Raw genomic sequence first — 13,921 nt, 5'->3', positions numbered from 1 at the left:
GAATATAAAATCAAGCAGGCTTTGCAACATAAATGACTATCTCAATGGCGTGCTTTGTTAAACAGCCATTAAAACAGTCACAGGGGCAGGGACAACGAAAACAACAACGGAAAAATAACAATATTAGCATGAGGTTAACTCAGGTATTCCCTCTCTAAATCAAGGCCTTATTTCTCTCATCATAGCAATGTTTTTTTAAAAGCAATTTATAAAAATCACAAGAACAGCTACAAAAAAAACCACAAGTGCTGACCTTAAACGGGTAATGCCACCTCCGTTCCCAATATGTAGTAGTAAATTAATTAAAAATCGGTTATGGTAACAGTAACAGGGCCCAATGAGTAGGCGCATGGTACTTGAGGCGACAGAACTCACACCGATAAAACAATGCGTTTATCGTACTTACTTTAGATCCCCCCAGGTGGCTCATTTGTCACTTTCATATTACATAGTAGAATATATCTATAGGTAGTAGGTATATCTCCTCTTCCGTCAAAGGTAGGACCTTAATTTAGCCGCCTTTATGTATACAGCGGCTATTAGGTTTCACTGTGTCTGTTTGGATGTTTGTCCGTTGTCCCTCTGGTACTCTGGGGTCAATTGAACTCAAATTTGGTGAGTAGCTTGAAATTGTGGGGCCTAGGGTGTGTGCAAAAAAAATGAGGTTCCTAACGTCAGTCAAACTTGAGATATTAGCTTTACACGCCTTTACGCTCCCAGCCAGGGAACTTTTTTTGTTAAAGGATTTAAAATGAGGATACGCGTCTCAACGTAACACTTGACGTCGAAGAAATGTGCTAGTGAGATTTGAGACCTTTATTCACGAAGTATGGGTGCTTTTACAAAGCATGGTTGTGTACACTAGTCAGATAATATATATTTTTAATTCGTTTCAGTTGTTTTCAAAGACGTTTTCAATATAATGTGAATGTGTACGTCAACGCGTACGTCTGCGTTTTAAACATCTTAACTGACACCCCGACAAGGCGGCTCAATTAAAGGTTTCACATTAGGACGCGCGTCTCGACCTAACACTTGACGTCGAAGAAAATGTGCTCGTCAGACCTGGGAGCTTTATTCACGAAGCATGGGTGCTTTTACAAAGCATGGGTGTGTACACTGGTCAGATAACATATTTTTTCATTCGTTTCAGTTGTTGTCAAAGACGATTTCAATTTAAAGTGAACGTGTACGTCAATGCGTACGTCTGGGGGTTAAACATCGTCCCGCGGCGGTCTGAATGCGTGCAGGGTTTTTTATTAACTCTAAGAGAGGCTAGATTTTGAAGAGTACACAATAGCTCAATCGGTAAGAGCGCTCACATGGAAATTACGGCGAAGGTGCCGGGTTCGAATCGCGTCATGCCCCGAACATTTTTTAGTTTATTATTTTCATCCGAGCATGCAGCTGACTATTGCTCGTTTGCGATCAGCCTGAGACTCTCTGGCTCTCTGTCTGGACACAAGCGGATTACCGTCTGTCTACGTCTGTCTGTCTCTCCCTCTCTTTTTTTGCACTCTGTTTTCTCTCTCTCTTTCGCTCTCTCTCTCTCTCTCTCTCTCTCTCTCTCTCTCTCTCTCTCTCTCTCTCTGTCTCCCCCTCTCTTTTTTTTGCACTCTGTTTTCTCTCTCTCTTTCGCTCTCTCTCTCTCTCTCTCTCTCTCTCTCTCTCTCTCTCTCTCTCTCTCTCTCTTTCTCTCTCTCTATTTTTTTTATTCTGCAGCATTTCTCTCTCTCTCACTCTGTCTCTTCTTTTTTTGTGTGGTTGCATTCCATTATCTGGGCACAAGCACATTACCGTGTGTCATTGCTCGAGCTATATATTCGTGCTGTCATTGGTCGAGGTATGTTCCTGCCTTGGAATCGGCGGTGGGATTTTTGTTTCAGATAGACTTGACATTGACATCAAAGTGATCGTGGAGAGTTATTTTTATTCTGCTGTATAAATAGAAAATATATAAAGTTAAATGTGCATAATTATTCCTTTTTGTAAAACTTGTTCTTGTAAGGCAAATTTGTATTAGTACCACTACTTTGATAAAGGGATGCATGGTTCATACAAGTGATCTTTTGCTGACTAAATGTTTGATTTGCATCACTGATTTTCTTGTGTTGGTGTTCCTGTTGCACAAGTCTGCACACACACACACACACACACACACACACACACACACACACACACACACACACACACACACACACACACACACAGACGCATACGCAAAACAGACTGAAACAGAACTGTACATTTTTATTTCTTTTATCTTCCTCTCTCTGTTGCTGATTCTCTCTTTTCTCTCTCTCTCTCTCTCTCTCTCTCTCTCTCTCTCTCTCTCTCTCTCTCTCTCTCTCTCTCTCTCTCTCTCTCTCTCTCTCTCTCTCTCTCTCTCTCTCTCTCTCTCTCTCTCTCTCTCTCTCAGTATGGTTTTTGCGTGACTTAAGGTCGCAGATTAGCATCCGGCTAGGGTAGGTCACGGGTCAACTGTTTGTGCAGTCCCAGAGACGGTATCCATGTCCCACCCCTGTGTCACCACGGCCACAAGACGGCTATCTTGACCTACGTTATGGCCAATGCTTGTTTTCATTTAATTTTAGCTGCTACTGTGTGTTATCTACTTCCAAGCTACATACCTAGTATCAGTTCTATTTGCCAGATATATGAGTGCGGACCGAAGGACAAACTGACAAGCAAACAGACAAATAGTCTTTCGGATGAGACGAAAAACCGAGGTCCCTTCGTGTACACTACATTGGGGTGTGCACGTTAAAGATCCCACGATTGACAAAAGGGTCTTTCCTGGCAAAATTGTATAGGCATGGATAAAAAATGTCCACCAAAATACCCGTGTGACTTGGAATAATAGGCCGTGAAAAGTAGGATATGCGCCGAAATGGCTGCGGTCTGCTAGTCGATGTGAATGCGTGATGTATTGTGTAAAAAATTCCATCTCACACGGCATAAATAGATCCCTGCGCCTTGAGTCCGAGTCTGGAGATACGCGCGCGATATAAGACTTGATATAACAGACAGAGTGAAACATGTACACTCCCATTTACGGGGGTCTTAAAAACGGCAATAACAACAACAATAGCATGAACTGAACTGAGGGATTCTCCCTCTAAGTTATGTCTTTTTCCTATTGTTTCAGCAGCATCGGCACCGCAACCAGAAAATCTTAAGTGAAGAACGGTGAGGCAAACACTCACGCTTGACTGGCCGACTTTTCAAGCGAAGTCCGCATTCACTTTTGTCAGACAAATCTGAAGAACTTGCATTGGCATCACGGGGTTTCCACCAACGTACGTCAAGGTTCTCCAACGTTCTAAATCACAATCAAAACGTCTGAGCTAATTCTAGCCTCACACTACGGGTACTATACACTCTAATGCAAGAAGTGCACACAGCTTGGCCATTGAACCAGCTTTGGATTTAGACCAACCTAAGTCAGTGCTCACTAAAGTTCTTAATCACAACTAAACGTCTAAGCTAATATAGTATCCTCACACAAAGGGTGTACACTCTAATATAATGCAAGAAGAGCACACAGCTTGGCCATTCAACCAGCTTTGGATTGTAACAATGCAACCTAAGTTAGGGTTATCCAACGTTCTTAATCAAAACTAAACGCCTGCGCTAATACTACGGGTAAACACTCTTTTGCAAGAAGTACAAGCAGCTTGGCCATTCAACCAGCTTTAGATTTTAACAAACAACGCCAGGGTTCATTCTGACGATATAGCTGCACACAGCTTTGCAATTAAACCAGCTTTGGATTTTAACCATTGTGGGTTCTCATTATCTGAACTTAATACTAGCCTAACACTATGCACACTATGTAGCCTACATTCTGATGCTAGAGCTGCACACAGCTTTGCCGTTTCAGTAACCAGCTTTGTATTTTAACCAATCAGGGTTCTCGGCGTCTGATGTCAATACTAGCCTCACACCATGTAGAGTTCTGATGCAAGAGCTGCACACAGCTTTGCAATTACACCAGCTTTGGGATGTAACCAATCAGGGTTCTCAGCGTCTGAACTTAATACTAGCCTCACTCTGTTTACACTATGTAGAGTCTGATGATGCGAGAACTGCACACAGCTTGGTCATTTAACCAGATTTTGATTTTAATCAATCAGGGTTCTCAGCGTCTGAACTTAATACTAGCTCACTCTATCTACACTATGTAGTGTTCTGATGCTAGATCTGCACACAGCTTGGCCATTGAACCAGCTTTGCATTTTAATCAAATCAAGGTTATCTTAATACTAGCCTCACACTATGTAGAGTTCTGATGCGAGAGCTACACACAGCTTGGCCATTTAACCAGCTTTAGATTTTAATCAGTCAGGGTTCTCAGCGTCTGAACTTAATACTAGCTTACTCTATGTACACTATGTAAAGTTCTGATGCTAGATCTGCACACAGCTTGGCCATTGAACCAGTGTTTTCTCTCCGGGTTGCACGTGGCTTTGACCTTTGCGTGTGTAAGGACCTACTTAAGCACGCCGTGAGCTTCCTGCTGCTGTTTGCTCTGCCTGTCCTAGTGTAAAGCTGCAGCCTGGAGACGATCGTTATTGTCAACACCACACGCATAACTAACCATTCAATTACTAACACTGGCTCCCCACGCATAGCCTACCATTAAATAACCAACACTGACACCACACTCATAATAAAATATAACCATTTAATAATTTACAATGGACATTTTGCTGAAAGTGTGTATGTCTTTGTTGAAACTGGGTGGCCGAGTGGTAACGCACTTGCGCTCGGAAGCGAGAGGTTGCGAGTTCGACCCTGGGTCAGGGCGTTAGCAATTTTCTCCCCCCTTTTCTAACCTAGGTGGTGGGTTCAAGTGCTAGTCTTTCGGATGAGACGAAAAACCGAGGTCCCTTCGTGTACACTACATTGGGGTGTGCACGTTAAAGATCCCACGATTGACAAAAGGGTCTTTCCTGGCAAAATTGTATAGGCATAGATAAAAAATGTCCACCAAAATACCCGTGTGACTTGGAATAATAGGCCGTGAAAAGTAGGATATGCGCCGAAATGGCTGCGATCTGCTGGCCGATGTGAATGCGTGATGTATTGTGTAAAAAAAATTCCATCTCACACGGCATAAATAAATCCCTGCGCCTTGAATATGTGCGCGATGTAAGTTGCATAACAAAAAAAATAATGAAAAAAAAAAATCCCTGCGCTTAGAACTGCACCCACGGAATACGCGCGATATAAGCCTCATATTGATTGATTGATTGATTGATTGAAACCATGTTTCCAAAAGATGTTTTTAAGAGCCAACACTTTTAAAGGATGTGGGATAATTGACTTATATATGAATAGCTGTTAAAACCATTATCTTAACTAACTGACTAATTAATTCACCACATAAAGAACCAATACTTTTTAAAGGATCAGTGATAATTGACTTAATACTGTTAAAACAATAATCTAACTAACTGACTAACTAATTAACCCATAGATAAGAAACGAACGTCGAAAGTGCCCTAGTTTACCCGATACTTGTTTCTCTTCTGAGTGAGTAGATTGGTTACTTTCTCGGTTGACTACACTGTTGTCCGCCATTTTACTTCCTTACTTCCTTACTTTTTACATTTCGTCAAGTTTTGACTAAATGTTTTAACGTAGAGGGGGGGAATCGAGACGAGGGTCGTGGTGTATGTGTGTCTGTGTGTGTGTGTAGAGCGATTCAGAGAAAACTACTGGACCGATCTTCATGAAACTTGACATGAGAGATCCTGAGTATGGTATCTCCAGACGTTTTTTTTCATTTTTTTGATAAATAGCTTTGATGACGTCCTATCCGGCTTTTCGTGAAAGTTGAGGAGGCACTGTCACGCTCTCATTTTTCAACCAAATTGATTGAAATTTTGGTCAAGTAATCTTCGACAAAGCCCGGACTTTGGTATTGCATTTCAGCTTGGAGGCTTAAAAATGAATTAATGAGTTTGCTCATTAAAGTTGTCATTAAAATCGAATTTTCGCAAACAGACTTAAAATTGATTGCATCGTATTCTTCATCATATTCTGAATCAAAAAATATAATACATTTTGTCATGTTTACTCTTAAAATGTGATCACAATTAACGAAAATATATTAATTAGTCTTACGATAAAAAATTAAGAAATCGATCCAAAAATGATTTCACCTTATTCTTTATCATTTCCTGATTCCAAAAACATATAGATATGGATAGGTTGTATTCAAAACAAGCTCCGAAAGTTAACAAGAATACAGAAAAGCGCGCTTTCCTGCTTAGCACAATACGCTACCACCCAATTCTGGTGTGTTAATTTCACTGCGTTTTGCACGTGGGAGGTGAGCGATTTCCTTCTCGCGGGGATTGACGCAGCTGTACTGTCTTGGTGAAAAACTACAGTGCATTTGGTTTTATTCCGTGAGTTCGACAGCCTGACTAAATGTAGTAATTAGTCTTTCGGATGATGTAAGGACAGGTAAATAATGCCAGAGCGTAGCGCTACTAAATGGGGGGCTTGAGAATAGAACTCGCTGTTGATCAGCACACTCAGTCCCCCGATCTTTTCTCTCTTCTTTGTTTCGGGAGAGGAAAACGCGGGATAAACATTTCGTGGTAACTAGCTTCGACCGACAAGAGCTCTTGAAAGCCGAGCATTGTTTGCCGTGTGTTTTGAAGCCATCGACAGTTCTAGCTGGCTGCCTTGGGGTTTTTTGGTTTTTTTGTGTGTGCTGCACAAAAGCTTTTGCACTAGCTGTGTCCACGCCGTGTATATTTTGGCATTGATTTAGTGGGAGCGTTTTTATTTCATTCCAATATCCCGCACTGTGACAGGGGCCAGGAGTTGATGTTCTCTGGGCCAGTTTGCCAGGGGCGTTAATTGACGTTTGGCAAAATATGACATGCTTGTAAAATATTTATTGAAATGTTTTCTTCGGCATTTTCTTGTGCAGGATTTTTGTTTTGTTTATTGTTGTTTTATTTTTTTAACTTTTTTTTTTTAGTCTTTTTACTTAAACGAAAAGCATAAAATGTGTATTTTCTCTTTTATGGCGGTTGGACTTAGAGAAGGGGTCGGGGTATGGGGGTGGGGGACGCCAATGGGAATGGGATGGATGTATCTAAGGCTGGGGGACGATCGGGGAGGGGGGGGGTGGTGGTGGGCGGGAGGTCATGGGAAGGCTAGAGGCCGAGGAGAAAGGAGATCTTCCGAGGAGAGTAAAATGAAGGCAAACAACGTTTAGCGGAGCAAGTGAAAAAAACAAGATTAATGCGGTCTTTGCTCCGATGTCCCGAAAGCAGTGAATGGGACGTTCCAGCGCATGATATCATCAAACGGTACACTCTCACTAGAGGCGTCATTAGTAAAGTCGATACTTCGAATTCGCGGCCATTTTACCCTGGCTACGTCATAGACACTGACATCCAATGGCTGACTAGTCCGGCTCGCGGTAAATCAAACAAATTAATTATTGCACAAAATGAGAATCGATTCGGATAAGGATTCTGGGCGCCAAGTCGGAATTGGCCCAAACGATGCACCAAACCTGAAAAAGGCATGGCTATTGGCCTTATAGGAATCCTTCCGCTCCACTCACTATCTCTATTTCTGTCTCTGTCTCTCTGTCTGTCTGTAGGTGTGTGTGAGTGTGTGTGTGTGTGTGTGTGTGTGTGTGTGTGTGTCTCTCTCTCTCTCTCTCTCTCTTTCTCTCTCTCTCTCTTTGATTTTTGAGTAAGCTATTCTTACAAGATGTTTGTGAATTATGGCAACTGATTCGTTTATAGAGCCCGTTTTCCACAGATAGTGATCTGGAGACCAACTGAACCGTACAATTTGTCACTTAGATAGTGAAAGGCAGATGCATTGCGATTGATTTTTTCATAAATCGTCCTCCTGTATCCGCTGTGTACATCTTCTCAATCTATATGTTCCTGACACTGACTTGGTGACATGGATGTTCCTCCTCCCCCTCCTCCTCCTTTTTCCTCCCGCTCCAATTAATCTCTTCCTCGCCCACGTCCTGCTGCTGCTGTCACTACTTTTAGCCCTACCACCACCACAACAACCATCATTATCATCATCATCATCGTCGTCGTCGTCGTCATCATCATCATCATCATCATCATCATCCACATGTCATCATCATCATCATCCACATGTCATCATCATCATCACCACCATCATCATCATCATCCACATGTCATCATCATCATCATCCACAGGTCATCATCATCATCATCATCATCATCATCATCATCATCATCATCCACAACATCCACATGTCATCATCATCACCATCATCATCATCATCATCGCCATCATCTTCATCATTAGCATCAGCATCATCATCATTCAGTCGTGCCTACGTATGTACGTGGGAGCCGCAGCTCACGAACGCAGGAGAAAAAGAAGAACACGCCGGCCAATATGCTGTCACCTTGGACCTCACATCCAGTGCAGACAAAATCGTAGTACATGTAGTCACGGACTGGCAGAATAGCTTGGTTGTAGGGACATTAGGCTTCCGATAACCCAGGTCATAGACCATTTTATCCTGGACCGCCAACTAGCTCTCTCTCCGCTCTTTCTCTCTATTACGAGGTAGCGCCTCTCGCATTTAGGAACCTACGCTTACATGGCCTTTCAGAAATCAGGGGGACGTCATATCCGGTGTCGATTGTGAACATGGACGAAGTTGCCGAGGTAAGTTCTGAAAATGCTAAAATAAACTCGGCAAAAGTGCATAATTATGGAACATGTTTTTCGATGAGTTTTGTTAAGTTTAGTTTGGAGTTTTGGAAAATCCAGTTCATTGTCACCTCCCATTGTCACAAATAACTGGAGCGTGCTTTCTTTTCACTGTCTTCGAATCGCTGGCCTTTCAAACCGGACGTGACGCGCCCCTGAAAGTCGAGAGTCGTAACCTCGAAGCCGGTCACGTGACGAGTTGGCGGTCTAGGCTATTTGGTCTATGCCCAGGTCAAATGGTGTGCAGACCGGCGAGTGCCGTATCCCCCTTTGTGTGTACGCACAAGCGCACGACCAAATACGTACACACAAGATTATGTAAGCCATGTCAGACTTTGATTGATTAAAGACAAGAACCTCAAAAGTACACAGCGTGCATCCACCCCCACAGCCCCGAAAACGGAGTACGACTGCCTCATATCGCGGTGGGAAAGCGACTATACGTGTTAAAACCCACACATACCTACAAACAACAACAACACAAACAGTGCGTGTGGGAACACACAAGAAAAAGAAGAAGAAGAAGACGAAGAAGACCTCGCCGCATCCAATGCAGATAACATCGCAGTAGTCAGTTGACAACCACACGAAGACGGAAGGAATATAAATGTATTGCGCCCTTAACTAAGTTGTAGTTGCCACTATTTATGATGGCGGGTCGACAGTTTGCTAGCACCTCCTAAATAAATCTGTAAGCTTGACGGTATGAGTCTCTTCCCAGGAGTGTTTCGCCTAAAGTCGTCAAGAAGTTGCAAGATAGAGAAGGGATATGGGGGGGGGGGGGCGAGAGAGAGAGGGGGGAGGAGAGAGGGGGGGAAGGGAAAGCGAGAGATGGGGGGGGGGAAGAAAGGGGGCAACATAGGGGGGAGAGAGAGAGAGAGTCGGGGGAGAGAGAGGGGGAAATGAGTGGGGAAAGGGAAAAGAGGAGAGAGAGAAGGGAGAGAGTGAGAGAGGCGGACACAAGAGCGATAGTGGCGGGGGGGGGGGTAGAGAGAGGGGAGAGAGAGCGAGGAGAGAGAGTGGGACAAAAGAGGGCGTGGAGAGAGAGGGAGATGAAGGAGAGGGAGAACGAGATAGAGCGGGGAGAGAAGGGGGACAAAAATAGGGGTAGAGACAGAGAAACATATTCAGACAGACAGACAGACAGCTAGAAAGAACAAGTCTCCAATCCTAGTATAGTGTCTGGTTTATGGCACCGCGTGGATATTTTGCAGGGAAGCGATTGCTCGCCTGACTGTCAGTGACAACAGTTATTGAGGAGGAGAAGAGCTTTTGTTTTAAACGTGTTTTATGCTGCGAGGGGGTAAACCACTTCAAGACCAGTTTTCTCGCACTAAATGTGTCGTGCACTTGAATCCGTCTGAGTGGTTCACTTTACGACGGTCTGCGCGACGATCGGCGTCTTCAAATGTTTGAAAATGTAGACTTTGTTTCATTACATATAGTCTGGTATTTGTGTGTGTGTGTTTGTGTGTGTGTGTGTGTGTGTGTGTGTGTGTGTGTGTGTGTGTGTGTGTGTGTGTGTGTGTGTGTGTGTGTTTACAAGGCAACAAAACATGTATATTGACATTTTATCTTTGATTATAATGGAAGCACATTTTTGGAAAGCACAAACAAAATAATTTAGCGATTGTTAATATAAGAACTGCGTAACTGGAATAAGGGATACAAAGAATGTTTCTGCTCTAACAACTGTGCGTACAAACATTGAATAATGTATTTATTTCAAACAATCTTTTACCGTTTTTCTGTTAATGCTTGCGTTTTTTGTTGTGTTTGCTTGCTTGTTTGCTGTTTTCGCTTTGTGTGTGTGTGTGTGTGTGTGTGTGTGTGTGTGTGTGTGCGTGTGCGTGTGGTGTGTGTGTGTGTGTGTGTGTGTGTGTGTGCGTGCGTGCGTGCGTGCGTGCGTGCGTGCGTGTGTGTGATAGTTCATGCCCAGAAGGGATTTAATGTTAACCGTTTAACCATAACTTCGGAAATAACTTGGTTTAAACAAGGTTTTATTCAATTGAAAATAACTTTCGTTGAGTCGATGTGATTTTCTCGTTTGGCGCAGAATTTTTTTTCAATTATCGTCAAGATCCATCATATTGCAGCAAAGTACGTGTAAGTTTTGACAGAAGCAAAAGCAGTGTCTGTTGTGGCTTCGGAAGCAAAATAAAATGGCATGTTAATTTTTTGTTTTGACAAATGTACTTATATTTTGAAGCCTTAAAGATAAGTTGAATAAATATACAGACGCAGTAAAACTTTTTAGCTTAGAAGATGTTTTATGAGAGGAAAAAATTGTTTTGCTTCACAAAACCAGCCAAGAAACATAAATCCATCGTCTGTGTCAGACGCAAAATGTTTTCTCATGGCATCTCTTTTGCACATCCTTTTCAATTAAATGTATGCAAAGTTATGCAAAAGACACACTTGCAAAATATGTCTCACTCAGGTAAAAATAAGTCTGCTTCAACTTTCTGCAAACATTTTGTTAAAAGAAAATGTCTCTGCTTTGCTGCCGAGCAACGTGTAGCCACATTCAAAAACCCGGAGTCCGTTTGTAACTAACATAACAGCCTCGCAGCTAGCGTCAGCAAAATTGACGTGCTTGCTTGAGGAATCACAGAAGCAGAAAATCCGATCGTAAGGAACCGCGGATATTAAATTCGACCAGTTTCTTTCTGAAGGAAATAGAATGTGTTTCCTGAAATCAACGAGAAAGGGAGTTTTTTTCCATCTTGCTTACTTATTGACGAGATGCAGATTTCCATCTCAGACATTTTTTGTGCCAACACCCAGGAAAGGGAGTGATGAGAGGATGGATCGACGGGGCTTAAAATGAACACTCCTTCCTGTGTGAACCATCTCAGATCTCTCTCTCCACGCCCTCTTTTGTCCCACTCTCTCTCCCCGCTCTCTCTCGTTCTCCCTCTCCTTTATCTCCCTCTCTCTCCACGCCCCCCTCCCCCCCCCCCCCCCCCCACAAAAAAAATGAACAGCCTGGGTGCACTCTGTGCACAGTTGAAAATGTGTTATGAATTATGTTCGTAACAGCCACTATATAAGTGACTTTTTAAGAAATTAATTCATGAGCAAACAAAATCTAACTCACAACAGGAAGCTGTCACAGTATGTTTATTTTTGGTACGCGCCCAAGTGGAGGCATGTTCGTATCCCGTATAAACAAGAAATTCCTACGAGGTAGGAAAAACACCCCCGTCAAAGGGAAATAACCTTCTCAGTTGGTGGCAGTGACTGAGTGAGAATGGTTATTTCCCTTTGACCATGAAGATGTCCCTGTATAAGTCCTTGTATAATTTTAATCCACCAATAACTCCCTAACCGTGTGTTTGACTGGTCCCAATTTTTGTAAGGACCGTCTCAGGAATGTATAGAACCTGTTCACCAAGTTTGGTGACGATCGGTCCGTTCATTCTTGAGATCTATATGCGAACACAAACACACAAACAAACACCCAAACAAACACATCGAGCGAAACCTATACACACCCCTATACCGGGGGTGTAAAAAACCTGGCCAGACCGTAGATGGTGAGCCAAACTCACAAACTCACAAACTGATGTTTTCACGAGAAAGGGTGTGCCTTTGAAGTAGCGGTCTCAGACTATCAGACGGTGTGGAGTAGAATTCGCCACGTAGACATTTTGATATTTTACTGACGAGGGAATCGGACATCCATCCAGCTAAGAGGTGCGGTCGATGCGATAGGGATCGACAGACAACGTCCAGCAGACAGAGAATCAGTGCTGTAACTCTTCCTTTTTTTCTTTTTTTATGGGGATACTTTTTGTTGCTGTTTCAGAAAGAATAATTCTTGGGATTTGTGTGTGCTGTCAAAACATGAATACATCTTTGAAGCTGAAAGTTCGCAGGGATTTTCATGTACACCTTTAAGATATTATCAGGAATAAACGCTGAAGAAAAGCTCCACCGCCACCACCGCAAACACTACTACCTCTGAAGAAACATGTCAGGAATCTGGTTTTACGAGCGTAAGAATCTCCTCTGGCAGGCTTGGTTTTTTTTGGCTTGACCACCTGCTCACTTTTCATACTAATATTGCATCGCAGACAAATAATCACGTCAAAACGCATGCAGTGGTTCTCAATAAAACACTTTACTTGGGGAGCAGAATATTTACATAATATAACTCTGGCATCGTTTTTTTTTTAATCGAAACACATCAACTTGGAGATAAGATTTCTCCAACATCAAAGTCGAATTTCTGGAATATTAATAACAGCATGACAGCAAGGCAATATTGAAGTATACGTATGGGGTAAACTTAGTGCGTTTACTCCCCTTTGATATGTTAACCTTATCTCGTTCTTGTATCGGTGAGTACAGTATTCCTTTGTTTTTTAAATTTATAACATCTGAAAGTGTTAACATGTATATCAAACGATTACCATAAAAACAATATTTTCTCATTTTAAAGAGGAGTTTTGATCCCTTTCCTGCATCACTTCAAGGCACAGTAAGCCTCCCGTAAACCATCACAGAGCTCCCCGAGCGTCCACATACAGTACAAGCATACTTCCATTTGAACGCTCACCGAACGGGAACATCCTGGCTGCTTTCTGTCGAGCGTGAGAAATAGTCAAAGAATTTATTTTCGTGGACTTGGTCCTCTACAACAATGGCGCCTCGTTTTGGTGCTGGACGGCTGTTATGAATATTCAATACCGGAAATCACGCCCGGACGGTAAGCCTCCCGTAAACCATCACAGATACTGTCAGGCTTTTACACACAGTACAAACACCCTTCCATTTGAACGCTCACCAAACGGGAACATCCTAGGTGCTCTACGTAAAGAGCGAGCAATGTTTAAAGAATTAATTTTGCAGATTGTCTCGAACACTTTTTGGACCCATCCTGAACTCAGGTCAAACATGAGTTACTTCCCTTCGGGTCTCATCAGTCTATCGATGTAAACTGACGATAGCCGTGAATCGATGATTATCAAAATGTTTTTGGACCGTGGTGCGTTTTTGCGCTAGACCTAACTTTTAAAATCTAAATAATAAATTGACAGCTTGTTACACAAACATTCTTTAATAATCATAAAAGAATTCTTTTTTCATCAAGACAAGATCAGTACAATTCGAAGTTGTGAAAGTTTGAAAAAAGAAAAGCCCGGAAGCAGGGTCACGCAAGGGTCGT

At 42.6% G+C, this 13,921-nt stretch overlaps 1 protein-coding gene across 1 annotated transcript in view; it reads left to right on the top strand.

The window, feature by feature from the left end:
• Positions 1–13,921, top strand: part of LOC138968578 (glycine receptor subunit alpha-4-like) — a 156,767-nt gene that overhangs the window by 69,437 nt on the left and 73,409 nt on the right. The window lies entirely within an intron of this gene.

Source organism: Littorina saxatilis, linkage group LG6 (assembly GCF_037325665.1).
Source record: "Littorina saxatilis isolate snail1 linkage group LG6, US_GU_Lsax_2.0, whole genome shotgun sequence".
Taxonomy (NCBI): domain Eukaryota; kingdom Metazoa; phylum Mollusca; class Gastropoda; order Littorinimorpha; family Littorinidae; genus Littorina; species Littorina saxatilis.
The sequence above is the reverse complement of the archived record's forward strand: the minus strand, read 5'-3'. Positions and strand labels throughout refer to the sequence as shown.